Raw genomic sequence first — 25,230 nt, forward strand, 5'->3', positions numbered from 1 at the left:
CATGAAGCCAGTTGACGTTACCAAGTCCGACGAGCAGCGTTTAATTTCTACAGTTTACTGTCCAAAGTACACTCCCACGACTACCAAGAAATCAAAATACAAAATTGGAGACCAGGTGAGGGTCAGTAAATTGAAGCAAACGTTCGACAGGGGTTTCACACGAAACTGGAGCACGGAACTTTTTACCGTGGTTCGAGTTCTACCCGGAAACCGTCACACGTATATAATAAAGGACAGTGGCGGTGAAATTTTATTGGGGCGCTTCTACGAGGAGGAACTCTCTAAAACGAAATACCCCGACACGTACCTTATCGAAAAAGTTTTGCGTAAGAGAGGCGACAAACTTTTGGTGAAATGGCTGGGACTTCCGGACACGAGTTGGATCGATTCAAACGAAGTGATTCTATGAGTGCGTGGAATGTCGTGAAACGTCTACCTGATTCGGAAAATCGAAAAAAGAAAAGGAACGGCGAGTTGCTTCCCGACAGCATCCGCTGTCTGATCGTAGGTCCTTCGGGGTGTGGGAAAACGACACTGCTCGTGGACAATTTTCTCCTCGCACCGAATTGGTTAGATTGGAAGAACAGGCACCTGTACGTGTTCTCGAAAAGTTTGGAGCAATCCAAATACCAGCAACTGATGAAACTGTACGATGGTCTAGACATTGCAACGTTCGCTTCGGAAATAAAACCACTCGACGATTGTCGTGAAAATTCAGTCGTTGTGTTCGACGATGTCATCCTGGAAAATCAAAATGAAATTCGCAATTTTTTCACGCAAGGTCGTCACAAAGGAATAGATTGCTTCTTCCTAGCTCAAACGTTTTCCAAAATTCCAAAACAGTTAGTACGCGACAACACTAATTTCATATGTTTGTTTCGTCAAGATCACACCAACCTCAAGCACGCGTACGATGACTACGTAGGCGGAGACATGAACTACAATCAATTTTCGGAACGCTGCTGCTCCCACTGTTGGAACAGTGACGATTTCGGATTCGCAACGATCGACATGACAAGGAAACCCAACGACGGAAAATACAGAAACAAAATCAACGACTTTCTAAACGTTGCAACGTTGTGAGAAACGACGTGTATAAATAACGTTATGACGAAACGAAAAATCGAAGACGAAAATCTCAAGCTCCGCGATTACCTCGCGAAACGCTTCAAAGGTTGGAAATCCGAGAATCGCGGATTCTACGAAGAGAAGAAACGTCAAGATCAACCTGTGATCGACGCCATCAGCGATCTAGGTAAAGAAATTAAAGGCGTCACGGAACAAAATAAAAATTTGATCAACGAACTCGTACCACTTGCAGCTAAAAGTTACGCCGTACCCACGCCTATTTCGAGCATTCCTTCGACGCCGTTCGAACTGAAGGACGTACCGGCACGACGTCAAGCCATAGGTAGCACGTCGTCGTCTTTGGATAAGATCGAGTTGGGACCTTTGGCACGAGACTACCTGAGCACGGGGAAATTCGACAAGGATGAAGTGTTCGGATTGTATCCGAGCATGGAGAGCAACGAGGGCGGCGGTGTGGTTTGGAAGATTGGAAAATCGAAGGTGACCTTCGAAGGCAACGACATTAAAGTTAATTTAGGCGAGAAGAATAGTTGGAACAGGTATCCGGGTACGGTGGGACTGTGGGAACTCGTTGCCAAAAAGCAGCCGAAAGATTACACCGACGAAGATTACCAGAGTTACAAGGAAATTTTGATCATGACGGATGCCTTGTACCAGAACAACGACGCCTCGCAGAATAGGGTGAAATCGAGCAGCGGCGAGAAGTACAGAAATCTCATCAAGCCGATATGGAACCAGGTCAAAACAGGCAGCGGCGTCAAACTCTACAACACCCTACCCAAAGAGTTCGTTTGGGTGGACGACGTGCGCAAGCTCATAGACCGATTGTTGGTTATTGCAGGAGAGGAGAATGCAGGCAATCGTAATTTCTACAACGAGAAGGTAGGAATTGTGGACATGATCAGCGCCAAACTTTCCAACTTCATCGTGAACGACGACAAGGGCATAGGTTACCTCATTAAAATTATCAACACGCTGCCTCCGAGATTCTGGAACATGGTCGAAGGAAAGGGACTCGTGAACGACATCATCAACAAGTTACCTTTCGAGATGCATTTACCCGGCTACCAGTACTGCGGACCGGGTACCAAACTCGAGAAAAGATTGGAGAGAGGAGACAAGGGTGTAAATCCGTTGGACGCCGCATGCAAAGATCACGACATCGCCTACAACACCACTCGCACCGATCTAGATGCACGTCACGAAGCAGACAGAAAATTAGAGCACGCAGCTTTCGAAAGATTCGTCAGCAGAGACGCATCGCTGGGAGAAAGAGTTGCGGCACTGGGCACCACCATAGCCATGAACACAAAACAAAAACTTGGGTGGGGTATATAAATAACATACAGTAAAAAAAAAAAACATCATGTCTGGTATAACCGACTTGCCACACGAACTACTGTGTAAAATATTCAAACATGCAGTAAACGGAGATTGTGAGGATATAAGAAAATTTTTGATCATAGCGAGATCAACGCCGGAATTTCGCATCCCTTGTGAAATGGCTGTCAAGGATTATCTTCGGGAAATTAGCGGCATGAGGTGCGACGATCTCGACACTCTTTTTTCGGCCGCAGGGGAAAAATTAAACAATAGGTTAGATGAACTGCATGAGGCGAGGCAGGGGAGAAGACGATTCACAGATGATTGGCATAAGTCGAAACAAGAGACGGAAGATATCATCACGCACATCATCGCATTTTCCGAAGCACAAACTTTCTTCCTCTAACACAGACAAAAAAAATCTTCGATACAAAAATCTCGTGAAAAAAAAATATATATAAAATAACACACATCGTGAAAAAAAATAATCTTCAGTGTATATATAAATAACACACATTGTGAAAAAAATTAAATTTCTCTAACACACACACTGAAAATTTCTCTTCAATATGACGACTGAAAAAATGAGTGACCTCCAAGCATTAAAACAAATGCTAAATTTGTCAGTAGAGTATGTAAAAATTCAGGAATTGGAAGTGGACAAACCTTACACGATAACTTCCGGTTCAATTGTTTCTACCCAGTATGGTCCCAAGGCGCGTCTGTTGCTCAACGCACAATACAGTCTATTTTTACCAGATCGATACGCTAACATGTTATCCGACGAGAAGCTAGCTATTTTAATCGAGAACAAAACTCAAATCGTGTACAAGGGTACAAAGGAACTTCTTGGTAAGAAAACAAAGCACGTAATAGAATTTGTGTAAGGGCTCTGCGCGGAGTATATCCTTGAAAAAAAAATTACACGCAACAAAAAAAATCTCAGAACATTTATATATAAATAACATACCGAAAAAAATTACACAAAACAAAAAAAATCTCAGAACATATATATAAATAACATACCGTGAAGATAACATATAGAGCATCAACATGAAGCCCAAGGGTGTCGTGTACCAGATACCATACTCCAATCTGAAAAATCTAGGTGCCCTCGATGGGTTACTCACCAAGAAACAACGCGAGAAGAAACGTTCTTGCTTGACGAAAGGACACGGAATGAAATTACTTCTCAGCACACCTCAATTGAGACGCTTGCAGCGTTCGCGGAAACAGCAAAAAATCGGAGGTTTCATATTCAGCATCCCGGCCATCCTGGCAGCATTGGGGGCCGTTGGAAGTTTGGCCGGCGGAAGCGCCGCCATCGCGAAAACCGTCATCGACTCGAAGAAGAACAAGGCGGAACTGGAAGAACAAAAACGTCACAATCTGGCTATGGAGAAGAAGGGGAAAGGTATAACCAAAAAGCAAAAAAGCAACCTCGATGCTTTGAAAAAATATAAAAAAAAGAAGAAGCCCTGTCCAACTTCGATATTGAATCTCTAATCGAACTGTTGGGAATAAGAAACTTCAGGGGTGTTTTCATGTCCGATTCTCTACCCTCTGCTGTGAAGAAAAAGGAGTATGGCGTGGTCAACCTGGACAATTACAAAAATCCTGGTACACATTGGATATGCTACCTCAAAATTAACGATAACAATGCATTTGTTTTCGATTCGTTCGGTGGCACACCACCTGCCAGGTTGGTGAAGTATCTCAGTGTTGCCAACCTCTACTACAATGACAAACGCATCCAGGGTTTCACCGATGTTAACTGCGGCCACCTTTGCCTTTCTGTTCTCGCATACATGTCTAAAATAAATAACCCGTCGGTGGAACATTTTCAGAAAGCATTGTGGAATCTTAAACACAATGGGCGTGTTCCATCTCACGAGCGAATCTTCAATCTTGAAACTCACGCTGCACGACGACATCGTCTATCCTAAATCCGTAGCTTTGCGTGCATTCTACAGCATGTACCTCATACCTAACGTCACGCATCACAACAACAAAATTAGCGTCGGAAGCGAACACATCGTCGTCACGCCAGGTCAATACAATCTTTCCACTTTGCAAGCTCAATTACCCAAAGGCACGTACCTTTCTCAAAATTCGGTCACGCACAGAGTGGAAATCGTGTCGGCGACGGAGACCGTGGACCTGGGCACCATGGGAGAACTTTTAGGTTTCGAGAACAACACAAAACTCGAAGCTGGCATCAAGCACACGGCAGCAAACATTCCTAAATTTCTGGCCATAGAGACTCTGAACGTTCACTGTAACGTGGCGGAAGGCATGATCACTAAATCTTCGGACGGGGAGTTGCTGGGAAGTCACAAGCAGACGGGAATCATCGCCACATTCAAACCCAATTCCGAATTCATGGAACCGATCATCTACACGCCCTCTTCGCCGATCTATTTTCCAGTATGTCGCAACCGCATAGACGACATAGAGTTGGTAGTGACGAACGAGAAAGACGAGGTGGTGGATTTCGCAGGTGCCACTACGACGGCCATCGTGGAGATCAACGTATAATAAATAACCATACATAGTAAAAATGGAACAAATCGAAAGTTACGAATTGCAATCTTTCCCTCCGAACCGTCGCACGTTCGCTAATCTCAAGAAGCGAACAGGGAGATCGAATACGACGTGGACGTAGGGGACGGGTTTGTTCATCCTCACAGAGCGGACCTCTACCTTCAATTCGACGTAGTGAAGAAAGAAAGCGGAGAAGCGTTTCCACCCAATGCAAATTTGAAACTCGTGGACAACTTCGTGCCTCACCTGTTCTCGCAGGTGGAGGTGAGGAAACACAACACCGTCATCGACAGAATCGATTATCCAGGTATCACGTCGACGGCAGTGGGAACATTGAAATTATCCAAAACAGACGCGGCATACTATCAAGCGGGAGGATTCGAAGCGGGAACAAAAATATCGACGAGAAGTCACACGGTGCTCTTTCCCATGCGTCTGCTGCCGGGATTCTTCTCCGACTACAAAGAGATCATGTGGAAGGGAGGATTGCGCGTCACGTTTCGAAGAGCGGCCAACGACAACGGCGCACTGATGCGATACACCAACTTGAACGCCGACGGCACGCCGATAGCCAACACATTACCCGAAGCAGCCAAGTGCGTCATCCGAAGCATGGAATTGAGAATGCCGATCGTGGAATACGAGACGAACTACGCCCTCAAGTACAAAGCGGAGATCTTGAAGAGTCCGCAGGTGCCGATTCACTTTCACGGTTACCAGTGCGTACAGAAGTTGGCGTCGGGAAGTCACATGGAATTCGACGTGACGACTCAGTTCAACAACATACAGTTCGACATGCCAGATTTCGTCGTGGTACTCTTTCAGACCGGGCGCGATAACAACCAGGAAAAAGATTCCAGCAAGTTCGACGACTGCAAGATCAAGAACATTTATCTGAAGAATGGACGCAACGAAGTGTTCCCGCGCGAGAATTACAACCTCGACATGACCAAAGACGATTACCTCAAACTTTACGAAGCTTACACGGCTTACAAGCGCGTGACCGAGGGAAACGTGGACATGTACTACACGCCCAGCGAATTCAAAATCCGCAGGCCGATGTTCGTCATCAACACGACGAAGAGGAAGCAGGTGGTGGTCAACGATCGCACCAACATTAAAATCGTCTGCGAGTTCCACGAAGCCTTGCCCGATGACACCGTGTGCAGCGTCATCCTGATTGCAGAGAAGTCTTTCGCGTACGACGTGAAGAACGAGAGGGTCACAGAGCAGTTTTAACAGGTTTAACATCTTTTTCTTGCACAATCAGTTACAATAAAAATTTTGTGCTAGCACAATAATAATACGAATTTCTCTAGTTCAGATCAGTTACAATGTCAATTTCACCAATTATCAGTTACAATATCTTTTTTTCATCAGTTTTTTTGCACTATAGCACGAGACAATCAGAATTTGCACAAAATTTTGTTGTTTTTACATGAGAAAATTAACAATAAAATTCTTTTTTTATCGTTACAGATGCTGTCGAACATGAAGCACACACACACACTAGAAAAAAAAAGCATGCAACTTTAGTTTTTATAACACACACATTCTCCATCTTCATCAAAAATATTATAATAAACATATCTCACAATAAAACTCTATATCCAAAAATATTACAACACCAAATAACACTAGAGTCGTTAGTACACGTTGCATGCATTACGGAGGTCCTCTGTAGAGTTTCATGGAAGTTTGAGAGAAAAAAAACACATGAAAACTCTACAGAGGTGTGGTTATCCATAACCACAGCCGTTAGAACCTTTTTGGGTTGAGCACCACGCACCCTGGCGAGGTTAGAGGCTAGGAATCCTAAAAAAATAAAAAAAATTATTTGTTTGTTTGCTTGAGTCACAATACAAAAATAATAAGAGGCGCCAGCACGCGCGTGCGTGTGGCACATCGTTCCCGAGAGAGGTTTACAAAGGTCACGATATACAAACATTAGTGTCCCCCGGGACTTGGAAGATTACGATAAAGTGCATTCGTACTTCAGAAATGAGAAAATGCATTATTTACTCATCACGCTGTGTCAGCGCAACGAATAAATACGCGAAACGTAATCTGCCGATAGGCGCGCGCGCGTGTGTGTGGCACATCGTTCCCGAGAGAGGTTTACAAAAGTCACGATATACATTGGTGTCCCCGGGACTTGGAAATAAAATATCATATGGTAAAATATTCTTGGGGTGAGTTGGCAACACTGAACCGCAATTGATGGCGCAGAACCGAGTTGATTACACTAGTCAGTGTTGCCAACTCCCATTTGTAGGTTAGCTTCGTCTGTAAAATATCACATGGTGGAATATTCTTGGGGTGAGTTGGCAACACTGAACCACAATTGATGGTGGTGAACCCGTGCACCTCCACTAGTCAATATTGCCAACTCCCATTCGTAGGTTATCTTTGCTTGTAAAATATCATATGGTGAAATATTCTTGGGGTGAGTTGGCAACACTGATCGCCAATTGATGGCGCTCAACTGAGCTGATTACACTAATCAGTGTTGCTAACTCTTATTCGTAGGTTAGCTTCGCTTGTAAAATATCACATGGTGAAATATTCTTAGGGTGAGTTGGCAACACTGAACCGCAATTGATGTTGCTAGTGTTGCTAACTCCCATTCGTAGGTTAGCTTCGCTTGTAAAATATCACATGGTGAAATATTCTTGGGGTGAGTTAGCAACACTGATCGCCAATTGATGCTGGTGAACCCGGCTACCTCCACTAGTCAGTGTTGCCAACTCCCATTCGTAGGTTAGCTTCGCCTGTCAAATATCACATGGTGAAATATTCTTGAGGTGATTTGGCAACACTGATCGCCAATTGATGTTGCCAGTGTTGCCAACTCCCATTCGTAGGTTAGCTTCGCCTGTAAAATATCACATGGTGAAATATTCTTGAGGTGAGTTGGCAACACTGAACCGCAATTGATGTTGCCAGTGTTGCCAACTCCCATTCGTAGGTTATCTTCGCTTGTAAAATATCACATGGTGAAATATTCTTGGGGTGAGTTGGCAACACTGCGAGAAAGCCTCAAGCGTTGCCAGCTCCTTGCTTGAGGTCAGGTTATACCCAAAAAAAAAACCTTGGTGATTTTTTCGAGTGAGGAGTTGGCAACACTGTCGGTTGTTTAAAGTAGGTCAAAGGACCCAGCCAGGATCGCCCCTTCCACCTACTACTATAAGTTAGCTTCGCCTGTAAAATATCACATAGTGAAATATTCTTGAGGTGAGTTGGCAACACTAAACCGCAATTGATGTTGCCAGTGTTGCCAACTCCCATTTGTAGGTTAGCTTCGCCTGTAAAATATCACATGGTGAAATATTCTTGGGGTGAGCTGGCAACACTGCGAGAAAATGAGGCTCATGCCTTACGAGAGAAATCCATTAAGGCGAGCCTCACCGAGCCTCATTTTCGGTTTCAGAACCCGGTCACCTGCACTACTACTACAATTTACCTCAACTTACTAAGACTATATTCCCGTTCACCGAATATAAGGGACTTTACTTAGCCTGTTTATGATAGAACATATTTTATAATAACCACAATTTCTCAATTCACTAAAACTACATTCCAATTCACTGAAAATATATAACTTCACTTAGTCCGCCTATAATAGAGCACTATCAAACAACAATTTTTCTCAATTCACTAATTTTTTTTATAATTCACCAAATATATAGTATTTCACGTAGCCAGTTTATGATAAAGCACTATATTCTAACAACCACAATTTATTTCAATTAACAAAAATTCAATTAAAATTCACTGAATATACTGACTTAGCATCACAATTTCTCAATTCACGCACATTCTATTCCAATTCACGGAATATATTAACTTCACTTAACATGTGAGACAGAAAATTATCATATAACAACAACTACTATTTACCTCTATTCAGTACAATTTTATTTGAAATTATCTAATATAACTTCACTTAGTCCGTTTATGATATAACACTATCTTCTAACAATCACACTTTATCTCGGTTCACTACAATTCTATTCCATTCACTGCATATATCTTCTAACAACAATTTTGTCATGTTTGCAGGATAGAAGATAAGCAATGTTTCCGGCTGTGTGTGTGATGATGTACTGCCCCAGACACTGGCAATGTGCAGCTTTGGTTGCCTATGTGGCAGCTACTTATACATCATCGTCCTCCTTTATTGAAGCTGAATATTTTGTTTACATAAGCTACAGAAATCTAACGTAACACACTTTTAATATCTTAAATTTTCTGCATCTTAATTCCAATTTAAGATCAGCAAACTTTTAATCCTAACTATACCAATATTAATAACAAAGACTTAAACGTAATCTTTCACCCATTCTGGAGGGTGTCTTTCCCTTCGGGGTCGCAACTTCACTAACCCCTCACCTTCCATTATTTCTACCTGGTGTATTACAAGTATTTGGCGTCATACTAACCTGAGCCCTTTCAGGAAATACAATATCATCTCTGTCAAAACTTGGGACTCATTACCCGAGGAGTAGGAATGAGGTGGCATCTATTTCTACGGTAAGTACCAGCGTTTGTTTCTATTATCAAGTATGACCTAGAATATTTTAATTTAGCCTTAACTCGAACATATTGCTTTAAATCTTTAACCCAGATCCTCTCACTAAACCTTAAGGTCTCTTAAATGTCTAGCTATGACTTTTGTTATAAGCATCAGCTTGTTTGTTCTGTATAAACTTATTCTTATGCACAAGTTGTCGACGATTCAATACCCTAGGTACATCGCGCTGCGACGCCAAGGGTCCCGGGTTCGATTCCCGGTCGGGCTTGGTTGTTTGTGAATGTCCATTCATCAATTTCATCATTTCATCACTCATCCCCATCTTCGCAAATTAGCCAAGAGGCACAAAACGCGAAGTAAAATAAACTAAATCAAATCCAAAATCAAATCAAATCAATACCCTAGGTACATTGTTTAGATAACATTGGTAAATCAGATCTTAATTTCCAGTTCAGAACTAGTTCTGCAGGAGAATAGTCATTTGTTAATGGAGCATTTCTGCATACAAGCAAAGTTTTACATACATCATTCTTCATTATCAAATTCTTTGCAATTTTAACAGTAGCTTCTACTTGTCCTTGAGACAAACTATAATATGGCGAATCTGATTGGTGTACGAAGTTGTACTCTTTACAAACACCATATATAGCAAATAAATGTTTCATTTTTGTTACTATCACATCTTCAGTCATTTGTTTCAATGGAAATATCTAAAAAAACTGAATAATAATCTATGGCAATAAGGTACCATACACCTTGAATTGTGTACCATCGGGTCCTTTAAGGCCAGTTTGCTTCGTACTTCGCAGCATATTTGGAAGTAATATTATCAGGTACACAGACACGATCATCACCGCTATCGATCAGAAAATTAACATTAGTACCAAGTTTCTTAATAAAAATTGAACAATAACAACTGAATTCTGAATTGTAATTAGATCTTTAATATTTCCTACAAAATTATCATCCACACTAGTTCTTTTGTTCATTAACATTACGAAATTTAAAATGATGGTTGTTTTCATGTTTTTCTTCCTACAAACTCGAACAAAATGTCCTACTTTTTTACAGTTACCTGCACTGTTCTAGCGGACCATTTTTTTCAATTTTGGGTGAAATGGTCCTCCATAGAAGGGACAATACTTCGGTTTTTCTAAGTTTGTGTTGTACTTACTCCGAGTTACTGGTCGATAATTGTCTCTTCGGTTGGATGCACTTCCGGTTCTACTAGCTTAGTTCTTGCCGGTCATCTGCTGACTTGTTGCACCAGGCCTTGGTCGGCTAATTCATGGAATTTCTTCTGTTGTTCATACTGCTTAACCCAATTAAGTGCCTCCGGAAGGGCCAACTCTCGCTGCATCTGTAGTTTGTCGGAGACACGTTTATCAGCTATTCCGACCACGATCCTGTCCACAATCATGTCGTCCTTAGATTACCAAACTCTCCCTGTTCTGCCAGTCTATGCAGATCCATGATCAGCGAGTTCCCCCACATTTTATACTCTAGTATTATGCTTATATCGTTCGAAAATAACGTTACGGTGGGGTAGAAACACGGAATCGAACATTTTCATCAAGTCACACACAGTACGTGGTTCAGGAAAACTAAGAAAAGATTCCTCACTTTTCGGACACATTACATACAGAAGTAGGTTGACTTTCTCTTCTTCCAATTTGTTCATTACACCCGAAACACTTAGATAACGTTCAAACCTTTTTCTCCATAATGGCCAAAGATCTGGTCGAACAAAGTCAAATTCTTAAGTTGGATTAACATTCACTAGCGAATGCAAAATATTGCCGCTTGTCGACGAATCACTGTTGTTTGGCATGTTCAACACTCATGCACGTTGTTCTCCTGTCCTCAGAAATGTCTAGCAGAACCGCCATACCGCGATCCTAAGGTTGCTATTCCCCATTCGATGCAATCTCCTTAACTGCTACTCACTGTTGACGGGGGACATTATGATCTGTGCTGTTGCGAAGACTTGCTTCCGTACGTTTCGTGTAATTGCACTTGGTTGGAAGATGCAGTTAACCCCAAATAAGTCAGTAGAAGCTCGGAAGATGGAGTTAACCCCAAATAAGTCAGTAGAAGCTCGGAAGATGAAGTTCACCCCAAATAAGTCAGTAGAAGCTCGGAAGATGAAGTTCACCCCAAATAAGTCAGTAGAAGCTCGGAAGATGCAGTTAACCCAAAATAAGTCAGTAGAAACTCGTAAGATGTAGTTAACCCCAAATAAGTCAGTAGTAGCTCGGAAGATGCAGTCAACCCAAAATAAGTCAGTAGCTCGGAAGATTCAGTCAACCCCAAATAAGTCAGTAGCTCGGAAGATTCAGTCAACCCCAAATAAGTCAGTAGAAGCTCTGAAGATGCAGTTAACCCCAAATAAATCAGTAGAAGCACACGGACAAAGTAACATCTCAACGCCTGTTCGTAGGTCAGAAACAATGACTTCAGCTGCATTCCTGGATGAGCTGTCATTTTACAGCTCAAACCTAAGTCGTTTCCTTCAGGAAAGCACGTGATGATCTGGATAAAACTACATTGAGGTTCGATCTGGTGTCGAACAGATCCATGGTCCCAAGACTACAAAGAAATGTTCCAGCCAGAATGAAACTGGTTGTAAAAGTAGGGTCTCCGATGTGGGAGATCGAATTGCCTCTAGAAAAAGTTCCTTCGGGAAGAGTACAGTATTCCGATCAGGCGGCCAGGTCCGGCTTCTCCAGGGACACTAAGCAAATCTAACAGGAAAGAGAGTGGACCACTGCATGGAAATATTGCAAGGTCGACCCGGGAGCGTTAGATGGTTGTTGGTTCTAGCAAACCTCTGCTATAGGCTCAGGAATCCCTCGAGGCTTGAGATTCCTAGTCCCAGAGTTCGGGTTATCCAGAATCTTCAATTTCGGTGATTTTGTGTCGAAGGCTCTCGATCCCATTATAGTCCGTGACCGAGATTTTATGAGGAACGAACAGTCTACCTCTGACAATTTATGTAGGCTTGCCGGTAACCAGGCCCATACCCAGGGGAGGGGCCATGCCCCTCCTCAAACCATGAAATATTGAATGTGAACCTATAAAAAGCTACGAAAATAACAGACGAGTTTTCAAACTTTTAAAAATTACAATTTTGTCCTTGCATAGATGAATGTGTGTTGTGTAGAGACGCAGTCTCCGGAAGTCTGCAGTCTGCGATATTGGGTACTTTTAGTTTTATAATCATTGATGCAAGGCTACCAGCAGTGGCGGCGATTGAAGGGGTATGCAACTGTAGGTCCAGTCCCAATTAATCTAGCTGTGCATAAAAGTGGACCTAAAACAAACTGAAACTTGTCTACTAAGAGAAAGTAATATGTCCTTCTCCATCCAGTTTTGACACCCAGGTGAAAATGTCTCTCTCCCTTTGGGTAACCCGTAGCGGGCTAATGCGTATAATTTAATTTATAAATATACTATTTTTTAAACAGAATTATCTAGGCTGTTCAATGGTTCTGGTATAATATATGAAATTTGAAAACGTTTTTTATTTGCAAAATTCAGAACTATCCGAATACTTCTTACCAGTATCGGCGACTGGGAGCCAAAACTGGGTAAGAGGGGGGCGAGGGCAGTTATTTTCTCTTGGTAGACAAGCATTAAGAGGCCATAATATGGGGGCAAAGTGGCAAAAAAAAAGTCTTAGGCAACTGCCCAGGTCCCCCCAAATAGCAGCCACAGACCTGGCCCCTCCCTCGAAAAATTCTGCCGGTAACACACCACTTATCAATTAGAAATTGCAAAAGCAATTTACCTTTTCCTTGAGATGCTCGAGTATCCCAGGATGAACTAAGTTCGAAAAAGACGCTGAAGACACAGGCTAGGAGTCCAATCTTTTAATTGCAGGCGTCAGAATTCCGCATACAACCCAGATCTCAACAGTAAAACCACATAAAAGTCACGCGCCACCGTACTTCACTCCTTACATGCAGTTTTTTCGGCGCCCTCAAGTCATTACAAAAACTGTTGTCTTTACCTGACAAATACTTTGTTATAAAACCCAGATTAATAAAGAACACATGTGAAACATAACTAGTAACGTATACAAATTATTACAATCACCCTATTACAACTGAGTTTTAAACATTATTTACGGTATTTAATTTGACTACAGAGTATTGCTTCATCCAGCACCCCTTTCTCCCTTCAACGTCGGGCGAAGTTGTAATAGAATTAATGAAATGGGAAAAAAGAAAACAATGTAATGTGAAGCAAATTTAAATAAAATGTACAAGGTTTCCTTTGCACGAGCATTACTATCTTCTCCGCCCACGTAGCAAAATTTGGCAAATACTTTCGTATTAACATATATTAGTTTCATTACAGTCCACCAAGGAACACGGCAGATATAACGTGGGAAAGACAGCCTATACTTTCGCGTTTTCTTTCGAATTGCCGTAGCTTAGCAAGATCGTGGCTGCTTGATCTTAAGACAGCTTTCAACACATTGTTACGACCGATAAACAACTTCCAGATCTTAACTTGCTGCCAAAAAGAACAAATGCTGAAACTCATAATCTACGCCAAAGTTTATATTGTATATATATGAGGCGTGTTCCAAGCTACTACATAACTATTAACATAAAAGTATATACACATATATATATAATACAATACAATAATATACAACATATACACATACAATAAAAGCAGGATTCACAAAAACTGCAATGACTGGGAGGATAAAGAAATTCACAATGAGTTGGTCGAAAATTCGTTGCTTGGCCGTACCTTCTCAGTGTCTGTAGAGCCACATAAAATTGGATTCCCTAATCACGGAAAAACATGTTACCTGAATGCTACGTTGCAGGCTCTACTAGCTTTGATACCATTCGTAGAGGACATTGTTGCGGTTTCATCTGAGCTGTCTTATTACACGGTGCAAAAGTGTCTGTTACATGTCCTCTATCACAATGAGAAATTGTCATGTGTTTTGAGGAAATTTAAAACTTCACCCTCTTCAACCAAACCATACTAGCTCAAAGATCCATGACGCCAGTGAATTCCTCCTAGAAATTCTAGATATGATGAAAGATTATGTACATGGAGCTTTGAGGTCGTCTAAGTTTGATGGGTCAGCCTTCGATACTGAACCACGGACTCTGAGAAAAGGTCCTGCACCAGTTGAGGGTCCTGTGTCGTCTCGTTGATCTAGTCAGCAGCCATCACCTGAACCTGCCAATGCTATGAATCCTGTAAAAGAAAATTTTGAATCGAAAGTGTTGCTGTCCTATGTTTGCAAAGTGTCGAGAGAAAAAAAATACAGCAGCAAGGTAGATCACTTAACATTTTTTATTGATATGCCAAAAAGGGAGAGTGACACAGATAATATTTCTTCTTTGCAAGTTGCATTCCACTCTTACACGAGACAGAATGTAGGAGAGGTGAGATGCGACAAGTGCAACAATCCCCATTGCAAGCAAATTCAGTCTTTCAGCAAGTTACCAAGGATTTTGATTGTGTTGCTCGAAAGATACACATGTCAGTTCCAGACCTAGTTGTTGAAGGTTACGTCTAAAGTAAAGAAAATGTTGCGGCTCCAACAATGTGGACTTCAAAGATTAAACAAAAACCATCACCACACCTTGAAGAAGGCAATTTTTAAGGATCGCAAGGAAAAAAACCACAGTCCAATGAGAAGGCACCAATACTTGTAGATGAATCCGAAGAGGACATTGAATTAGAGCAAGCCATGCGCCAGTCTCGTGCCGAGTGCAAGGAACAGGAGTAGAAAGAACAGGCTGAATTACAAGAAGTCATAAAGCTAAGCCTTGAGCAGCAGGAGAAGGATTCGGGGATCAGGACCAGCTGCGCAGATCTGTCGTTGAGTGATGTTGCCAACGAAGACTAATATGGAGGATGTGTCAAGTTCTGATCATTCATACAGACTAATCAGTATAGTTAGTCATTATGGATCATCTCTTAGCTCAGGGCATTATGCAGCAGATGTGCTTAACTGGAAGGAAAATAACTGGCATCATTACGACGATGAAGGGGTCTCAAGCAGATCCGAAGATGAAGTGCTGGGCGACTCTGCACAGAGGAATGGATATATTTTTTATATATACCAGAAGCTACGTATTTGATCGCTTACAAGTGGAGATACGTGAAAAGGCTGATATGTTGTGTATGATAAGAAGCTACAATGATGAGCCATATAACAGAAGAGGCTGTATTCTGTACAGCATTTCATCTTGATGTTAATCACTGAAGAAATATAATTAATTGTTTGATGAAAGAAACAATTGTGTGATGTGATATTCCTTTGGTTAGAAGATTATTTTATTGTTAATATTTAATGTAGAGAATCGAAACGCTGCCACCACCGCTGCCACCATGTCGTGTTTGCAGGAAAGAAAGATAAACGATGTTTCCCGCCGTTGGTCGGAGGCAGGCACTGGATTGATTGGTTGATTTGTTATTTTAAGTCCACTAATGCACAGAAAGGCCAATCGGGACTGGACCTACAGTTTATAGTGGGATCCGAACCACTATGTACCTCCACCGGATATCGAACCCGGGACACCTTGATTACAAGGCGATGAAGCTACCACTGTGCCATCGGGAGGCCGCAGGCACTGGAAGTGTGCAGGTTTGGTTGCCTAGGTGGCAGCACCTTACACAACAAATTTATCTTAATTAACTATATTTTATTCGAATTCACCGAATACATAGTATTCTATCATAACTGGGTTAAGTAAAATACTATGTTCTAAAAATCACACCATATCAATTCACTACAATCATATTACAATTGACCGAATATGTGTAACTTCAAATAGTTCTTAGTCCGTCTAGAGCACTATCTTCTAACAATAATTTTGTCGTATTTGCAGGATAGAAAGATAAGCGATGTTTCCGGCTGTGGGTCTGAGGACGTACTGCCCCAGGCATTGGCGTAGCGCAACTTCGGTTGCCTAGGTGGCATCACGTTACACAAAAACTATCTCAATTCACTACAATTTTTTTCGAATTCATCGAATATATAGTACTCGAGTTCTCACAGTATTACAGAGCACTATTTCTAACAACCAAAATTTCCTAATTCACTACAATTTTATTCGAAATCACCGAATATATAGAACTTCACTTTGCACTAACAACCACAATTCATCTCAATTAACAAGTTTGATTCGAATTCCCCCAATATAGTATAGTACTTCCCTTAGTGCGTCTATAGTAGAGCACTAGCTTCTAACAACTACGATTTATTTTAAATAACTACAATTTATTTCTAATTCACCGAGTATATAATACTTCACTTAGCACTGTATGACAAACACTATCTTCTAAACACTACAATTTATCTCACTACATTTTTATTCGAATTCACCGAATATATAGTACTTCACTTAGCATTGTATGACATACCACTATCGTCTACTAACGAAAATTAATGTCAATTAACTAAATTTTATTCGAATTCACCGAATACATTAATTTCACAGCCTGTGATACAGAGGACTATGTTCTAACAACCACAACATCTCAATTTACTACAATGTTATTCGAATCACCGAATATATGGTTCGAATCACCGTTTATGTAGAACACTATCTTATAACAACCAGAATTTCACTAAAATTCTATTTCAATTCACGGAATATATTTATTAACTTCACTTAGCTTGTTGGACAGAAAACTATCATCTAACAACTATTCGAATTCCCTGAATATATAGTTCTTCACTTCGCACTGTACGACAAGAGCACTAGCTTCTAACAACCACAATTTATGTCAATTCACTACAATTTTATTCGAATATATAGTACTTCACTTCACACTGTATGACAGTACTTTCGTCTAACAACTACAATTTATCTCATTTCAGTACAATTTTATTCCAATTCACCAAATATATAGTAATTCACATCGCACTGTATGACAGAGTACTATCTCTAACAACCACAATTTATCTCAGTTCACTACAATTTTATTCGAATTCACCGAATATAATGTACTTCAATTCGGTCGCTTATGTACTCAATTCACTAACATTCTGTTCCAATTCACGGGATATATTAATAGCCTGTTGAACAGAGAACTATCATCTAACAACTACTATTTATCTCAACTCCCTACATTTTTATTCGAATTCACCGAGTATATACTTCACATCGCAGGGTACTATCGTTTAATAGAAAATAATGTCAAGATCCAGGCCCGTATCCAGGGGAGGGGCCATGGGGGCCATGACTCCCCCTCTAACCATGAAATTTTTAAACCTATAAAAAGCTACGAAAATATATGATTTTTCAAATTTGTAAAAATTTCAATTTTGTCGTTGCATGAATGAATGCCTTTTATAGAGAGGCATACTCCAAAATTTTGCAGTCTGCGATATTGGATTATTTTAGTTTTATAACCATTTATTCAAGGCTACTAGCAGTGGATGCGATTGGAGAGTAACCCACCCCTCCAACTATTTCCACTTTTGCTCCTGCACTATGGCCTCTTAATGCTAAGCCTCGTGGTTCGGATCCCACTTTAAACTGTAGGTTCAGTCCCAATTAGTCTATCTGTGCATAATAGTGAACCTAACACGAAAACTCAAACTCGTCTACTAAGAGAAAGTAAATTGTCCTTGTCCCCCAGTTTTGGCACCCAATCTCCGCTACTGGCTACCAGGTACAAATCTCTCTTTTTTGGTTAACCATAGCCCGCTACGATCCTTCGTAGCGAGCTACGGGTTAACTCACAATTGGAATCCTATATTGTAATAATAATTGCTAATGTGTAAAATTTAATTTATAAATATATTGTTTTCTAAACACAAAATTATCGTGCGAAACTCAGAACTATCAGAATACTTCTCACCAGTATCGGCGATTGGGTGTCCAAACTGAGGAAGGGGAGGGGGGAGGGCAAGGACAGTTATTTTCTCTTGGTAGACAGGCATTAAGAGGCCATAGTACTGGGGGCAAAAGAGTCAAAAAAAGTCGGGGGCAACTGCCCCAAGGTCCCCCCAAATAGCCGCCAAAAAAAATCCTGGGTACGGGCCTGTCAAGTTAGTTCACTTCAATTTAATTCGAATTCATGGAATATATTAATTTCGCATAGCCCATGAGACAGAGGACTATGTTCTAACAACCACAATTTATCTCAATTCACAACAATGTTATTCGAATTCACCCAATATATACAACTTTACTTAGCCAGTTTGTGTCTGAACACTATCTTCTAACAAAAGCCATTTTAATTCACTAACATTCTATTCTAATTCATCGAATATACCAATTTCACTTAGCCTGTGACACAGAGGACTATGTTCTAACAATAACAATTTATTTCAGTCCACTAAAATTCTATTCCAATTCACCGAAGATATCCTACTTCTCTTAACCAAAATACCCTAAACAAACCTTACAGTGAACAAAATGAACCCAATGTAACTTGTGGCAGTTCATGTAAAATTCTATAAACCTGAACCCACCCGACTATGGACGTGAGTACGAAGTGCAGTAGCAATAGTGGGTGTGTTTACGAAGGAAAACCAGAACTAACGTAACAATAACGATGGGATACATTTGGTTAGTTTGCTGGGCAAGTGGCGGTCTATCTTCAAGTACATGGTGGCCTGTTACGTCAAAGAGTGATACAGTTGTGAATATATTCTCCAGAAATAACGCTATCCCTCTTCCGTTACTGAAAAAGCACGAATTCCCACCACTCGTCCCCGAATTACTTAACGTCTCATTTGCCAGGTGACAAAATTCATGGATTATGTTACCTGTATTAAGGAGTAAATTTAGTAGCAAGGACATTCTCGATATATCGACAGAGTGGGTACAAAACTAATAACATATTTATTTATTTATTTATTTATTTACTCAGAGTTTCAGATACAGTCTTATTTGGCCATTTTACACTGAAACATCATAAAGTAGAAACAAAAAATAACAAAAGATAAAAACAATAACAAGATGGGATAGATTTACATGTTCTTCGTCAGTAATATACAAAAATTTCGTTCTGGAAGGAAAATATCTACATTCAGGGGAAGTTTGTTGTAGATTTCTGGGAGCCTGTAAAACAAGGAGCGTTGTAGAAGGGATAGCCTAGTGGTTGGGTTGTGGAAGAGTTGCAGGTTGCGCGTTAGCTTTTGGGGTACCCTAAGTGTGAATTCACTGATTAGGAGATCTGTTCTGACTTTGCCATTTATTATCTTGTATAAAAATTTCATGTCAGCTAGATCACGACGAAAGGATGGAGTGTGAATATTCAGAGCAGCCATGATGTCTGATTTGGATACATGTCGAAAGGAAGGTATTCTATGGCGAACAATTGCAAGAAAGAAACTGAGAACAGAATCTATTCTGGTGAGATGAAAGATTTAAAGAATAAAGCAAGAAATGATGGGTTTGGGTCTGTATAGAAGACCGAGAAGGCGCATGGCTTTTTTAGTGGTAGCAATAATATGATAATTAAAGGTGAGTTTTTCATCCATGATAATACCTAGGTCCTTTTGGGTGGAAACGTTTTGGATTGGATTGTTTTCAATAGTATAAGTAGACACCACTTTGTTCTTTTTTAGGGAATAAGTAAGGAAAGAGCATTTCTGAGGGTTTAGTTCTAAATTCCACTGACGACACCACTTAACAAGTTCTGTGAGAGCATTTTGAAGAATCATCATGTCATGATGCGATGAGATCTCCTTAAAGAGTTTACAATCATCCGCAACACTAGGAAACCAGGGTTGGAATCCCTACCTGGGCATGGGTGTTTTTTTTTGCGTGTTCATCCGTTTCACCACATCGTTCCTCATCTTCCCTATCAGATAAAAGTGAGGGAAAAGCCAAAATAAACAATAAGGACCCGTTGACCCACTGTAACCCCTCGATAATTACGTTGAATTTCTGTGTATCTACAGATTTTAATGTTTTACTTACTATAAAATTGGTTTCAGCGTTAGGAAAACACAAAGAACAGAGTTATTTGATCCCAAAGTATGGAACGCTTGAGTAAAAACCTGCAGTTTGAGAGTATGTTGGCAGTTTTTTGTTAATAAAAACTGTTTGTATGCACACTAAAATAGCAAAAGAATACGTCGAAAATAACTATTGTTACCAAACCTAGCAATCCTAACCCGTCCACGTAAAATTATAGCTGCTGTTGTGAAATGTTTTGGTGCTATATTCACTTGCGCGAAGCGTTCGAGCTGTTCTGCTTCACAGTCAAGTACATACTATTCAGTGGTCGGAAGTAGCGCGCTACTGTAGCTAGCTACAAAATTTGTAGCGGTAGCTGTAACGAAGTTACAAAATTCCTGTAGTTTTAGCAGCTACAGCTACATTTCTTCTCTGCATTATGAGGAAACTTTTGAAAGTGAGCATAGCGTTAAAAAAATCGACAATAACTTATACTTTTCGAGAAGGTTCATAAAGACAGTCTATTACATTGAAATACGTATAATCTAGATTATAAATGTCTTGATATCGCAGATTATAGGTATCTGCGTAATATATTCATTAGTATAGAATAAATCTAATATCCAGATAACTAAACTGAACTGGTATGTGAATATATTCTGGCTAACAGCTTCGTTGTTTGAGCTGCATCGCTATTTCGGTGAGAAACATGCCTCGTTTGCGGCAGCCCTAAAAAAAGGCCTCATTTGCGTCAGCCCAGGAACAAATCCTGTTGATATCCATGGTGTAAGAGGCAGGTAAATGTCATTAATCTCTGTGTAAAACACAACTTGCAGTGCAAAAACTAGGGATCCTGTCTCCACTACAATGACAAAGCCATAGTGCCAGCAATCAATAGTTCAGCATTAATCATTATTAGCATATAGGATCTCACCAGCAAGAAATTATTGTTACAAGAATGATAGACATACACTTTCTGGAATTACAATTATTTTCTATATAATATTTGTTCAGAAATTTTAAACTTGCAATACGTTTAGAACACTCGAGTTTACACACCACTTTCCTCAATATATTTTATGATATTGTAAAAAGTATGTACGAGATATTGACTTTTCTGCAGAAACTATAATTTTCTTTATTTAATATACAGTTTCCAAATGTATGTAATTCTTCTACTTTTACGTCGCTTTTATGTTAACTTTTGCTAATCATGGCAATGAGGACGAATGGTTTATTTTGTTATTCTCTTATCTAGAGTCGCTTTCTGCCACTTTTGGCTAATTGTGAGAATGCGGAAGAATGGTGAATGATGATGAGCAGTGTGGGGAATGGAGGAGCATGAGGATCCATCCTCCCAACTAGGTGTCTTTCGTAGTTTTTGTTTTGTGTCCACTTTATGCACAGAGACAAGCTAATCCAGACTGGATCTGAACCACTAGTGCCTCCGCCAGGTATCGAACCTGGGGCCCTTTGATTACAAGGTGACAAAGTTTCCACTGTGCCTTCAGGGAAGCATTCCCAACAGGAAACTTACATAAAGCATATCTCCACCTGTCGCTCATTTAGCTATACCAAAAAAGCATCCCCCAGCTATCCGCAAAGTTAGAGCAAACCTCTAAGGAATTACGCTCGTATAACGATCTACAATCATATTTTCCAGTAAGTACAACTATCATACTAGGGGCTTCTTTTGAATATCCATGTGCTTGTTTCAAATTTTTTTGGTACTAATTTACTATTCCTGTAGCACTGTCTAACATCTGGAAGGTGTTTTCTGTCACGTGGGAATGTATCATAGCGGAAATTCATTATTTTTGTTGAAAATTAATTCTCCGACGCACAATAGCCTTTGGCGCGTACATCTCCGTAGATTATCGCGCGTAGTGCTTGTGTTTTGTCGATTGCAGGGTTTCCAACCACGCCATTGTTTTCCGAAAAGATGACGTCGTGGATGCGTGGTAAAATTCATACCGGGTGTGGAAGATCCACTGGATTTTGTAATTTGGTACTTGAGAAAGTGGTAGCCCCACAAACCATTGACGGATAGCCCCAAAAACCATTCACGCATAGCCCCACGAACCATTTCCGGCAAGGTTAGGCAAGCATAGTTAAAATTTTGTTCGTAAAATAATGCGAAGCATAAAAAAATTCACTTTAGTATTTTTTGGGTTACGAAGGTTGGAAACACTTCATCGACAAAAGACAAGCACGACGGGCGATGATCTGCGAAGGTGTACGCGCCATAAACACAAATAAAGAAGTACTCGTAATGTGAAACATTGACATTACTTTCATCACAAAAACTTGAATACACCTTCAAGAATGTTCCGCGAAGCAGATAGTACGAATGTTAAAAACTGACGAAACGAAGAAGTTAATGTGTTTGTGGAATAGTAAATTTTTAGTTTCTTATGCAGAAGTAATTCACATGAGTAGTGTAGCGAGCTACTTTTGGTAAATGTAGTTGTAGCTGTAGCGAACCTACATTTCTGAACAAGTAGGGCAGTTGTAGCGAAGCTACTTTCAAAATGTAGCGTTCTGATCACTGCATACTAAGGTAACACACTTTACTTCACAATAACACATTTCTGAGAGCTAAATTCAACTGAAAACGTTCATAAACTACACAATATTCATAAACCAGACATGGTATTTCACTTTTCTTGGGGATACAGAGGGTCAAGGGTACCCCAAATAAGTCAAGCAACTGATATCACACAAGAGTTGGGAAACGATAAATCACCGTAAAAAATAGTAGGCTATCATTGAAACCATTCATTGGTTCACTATAATACATCATGCGCTCTGAAACACAAATCGTTGATATTCAACAATCTAAAAACACACACACACACTCGAAAGCTTTTCTAAGCAGAGTACGAAGTGTCAAGGGTGCACTATCCAAGCTTTGTAATTCGCACTAGAAGTCAGTCTAGCTGTGTAATAGAATAAACTTTATTCACAGATAGGCTAATGGGGACTGGAACTACAATTTGGAGTTTGAAACTAACTACTACTTGCTTCCATCGACTTTCGATCCCGGAAACCTTTGATTACAAGGACGTTCAGAACATAGTCGTGAAGAGAAGAAAAATGCTTAGGCGCCTAATAGCAAAGGGCGGAACTATTTTTGCATTACACTCTTTGCATGTTTAAGTCTCTTCACAAGCGCTTCGGTCAAGCGACGGCGAGGTTAAATAATGAACTGCACGAGTGTAGAATTACCAGGATTCGAGCCTGGACTAACTAGACGAAACAAAAGAACTGCTCTCAAGCATTCGAAGCTGTGATTGAGTGTCCTCGCGGTCACAAATTGGCGACTTATCGATAAAAATGTATATTTTAAATTTTTTAAGTTAGGATTACAGAAACCCCAAATTATAAGTGTGTTTCAGACGTCTGGGGCGATACATATGGTTGCAGACATCAGTACGAGTATTTCTTGCAGCCTTCGAACTACTCAACTGTTTAGATTAGCAAGAAGTTAGGGTTGGTGGTGAATGCACACACACGATCTTGCTAGGTTAGGCCAATTAGGCTGTACAGTTTTACGAGTAACACATTTGCAAAGCAAAAATTTGCACAAGTTTTTTTCCGCGACATATCAACCCATTAAAATTTCAGTAACCACCAAACGTCTCTAATTCCCTTATTCTCGTATTTTTCACATTGATACTTACGTATTCTGCATTCCTAAGGATTCTTCTATTTCGCGTTTCGTTTTTTCGACGCAAATAATGTCAATTTTAGAAATATCGAGTATTTTTATACTGTTCGCTCTCGCTTGCGTTACATGCGATATGGCGGAGAAATCTTGACTAGCGTTGTCCATGATCAGTGGTTATGCAGTGTTGCGACCTTCTTCATAGAAAAATACCTACTTTGGTGTTACTGATTTTGTATTTCTTTCCAGATTCGAAAAACGCAGGAACCATGCACGGATAACCCCACGAACGATTGATAAATAGCCCCACGAACCATGCACGGCAAGGTTAGGTTAGGTAGGGTCACGTAGGTTACAATAGTTAAATTTGTTTTTAAAATTAGAAAAATATTTTTTTCGGGTTCGAAAACCCCACGAACCATTCACGGATAGCCCCACGAACCATTCACGGATAGCCCCACGAACCATTCACGGATAACCCCACGAACCATTCACGGATAACCCCACGAACCATTCACGGATAACCCCACGAACCATTCACGGATAGCCCCACGAACCATTCATGAATAGCCCCACGAACCATTCCAATTCCTTCAAAATTCCATGGTGAATTACAAATTGTACAGGATCTTCAAAGCCGTGCAATTTCACCACGCATCCTGTGCACGTCATGTTGTCGCAAGTTCGTAATGACAAATGATGAACAGTAACGCACTTTTATTTACGTTCTACAACTGTTACACAGTTACAAAACCGCGTATTTGGAAACACTGACCGGTTGTGACGTCATGAAACGCTCGCAAATATTTGGTTCACGTAGTAGACGGACAGCAAGGGAACAGCTTTCGTGCATCGGAGTGAAATTAATGTCGATATGTCTAAAATTGAGATTATTTGCGTGCAAAAAACGAAACGCGAAATAGAAGAATCCTTAGGAATGCAGAATACGTAAGTATCAATGTGAAAAATAAGAAAATAAGGGAATTAGAGACGTTTGGTGGTTACTGAAATTTTACCATAAACCCTATTGGATATTAATTCCTTATTTAGATGACGTAATACTGAGAATATATTAAAATATAATGGTCCACCCGCACCAAAAAGCCTGGTCCAACAACTGGGGTCTCATCAACTAACCAGAGACTATTAACTCTACGTAAATTAAATAC

At 40.4% G+C, this 25,230-nt stretch overlaps 1 long non-coding RNA gene across 1 annotated transcript in view; it reads right to left on the reverse strand.

Moving 5' to 3' along the window:
• Positions 1–13,353: 13,353 nt before the first annotated feature.
• Positions 13,354–25,230, reverse strand: part of LOC145992201 (uncharacterized) — a 223,757-nt gene continuing 211,880 nt past the window's right edge. The window contains exon 3 of the long non-coding RNA XR_014442137.1: positions 13,354–14,719. This is a non-coding gene — a long non-coding RNA (uncharacterized LOC145992201). The remainder of the gene's footprint in view (positions 14,720–25,230) is intronic.

The sequence above is a fragment of the Lepisma saccharinum genome, chromosome 9, assembly GCF_977018435.1.
Source record: "Lepisma saccharinum chromosome 9, izLepSacc3.1, whole genome shotgun sequence".
NCBI lineage: Eukaryota > Metazoa > Arthropoda > Insecta > Zygentoma > Lepismatidae > Lepisma > Lepisma saccharinum.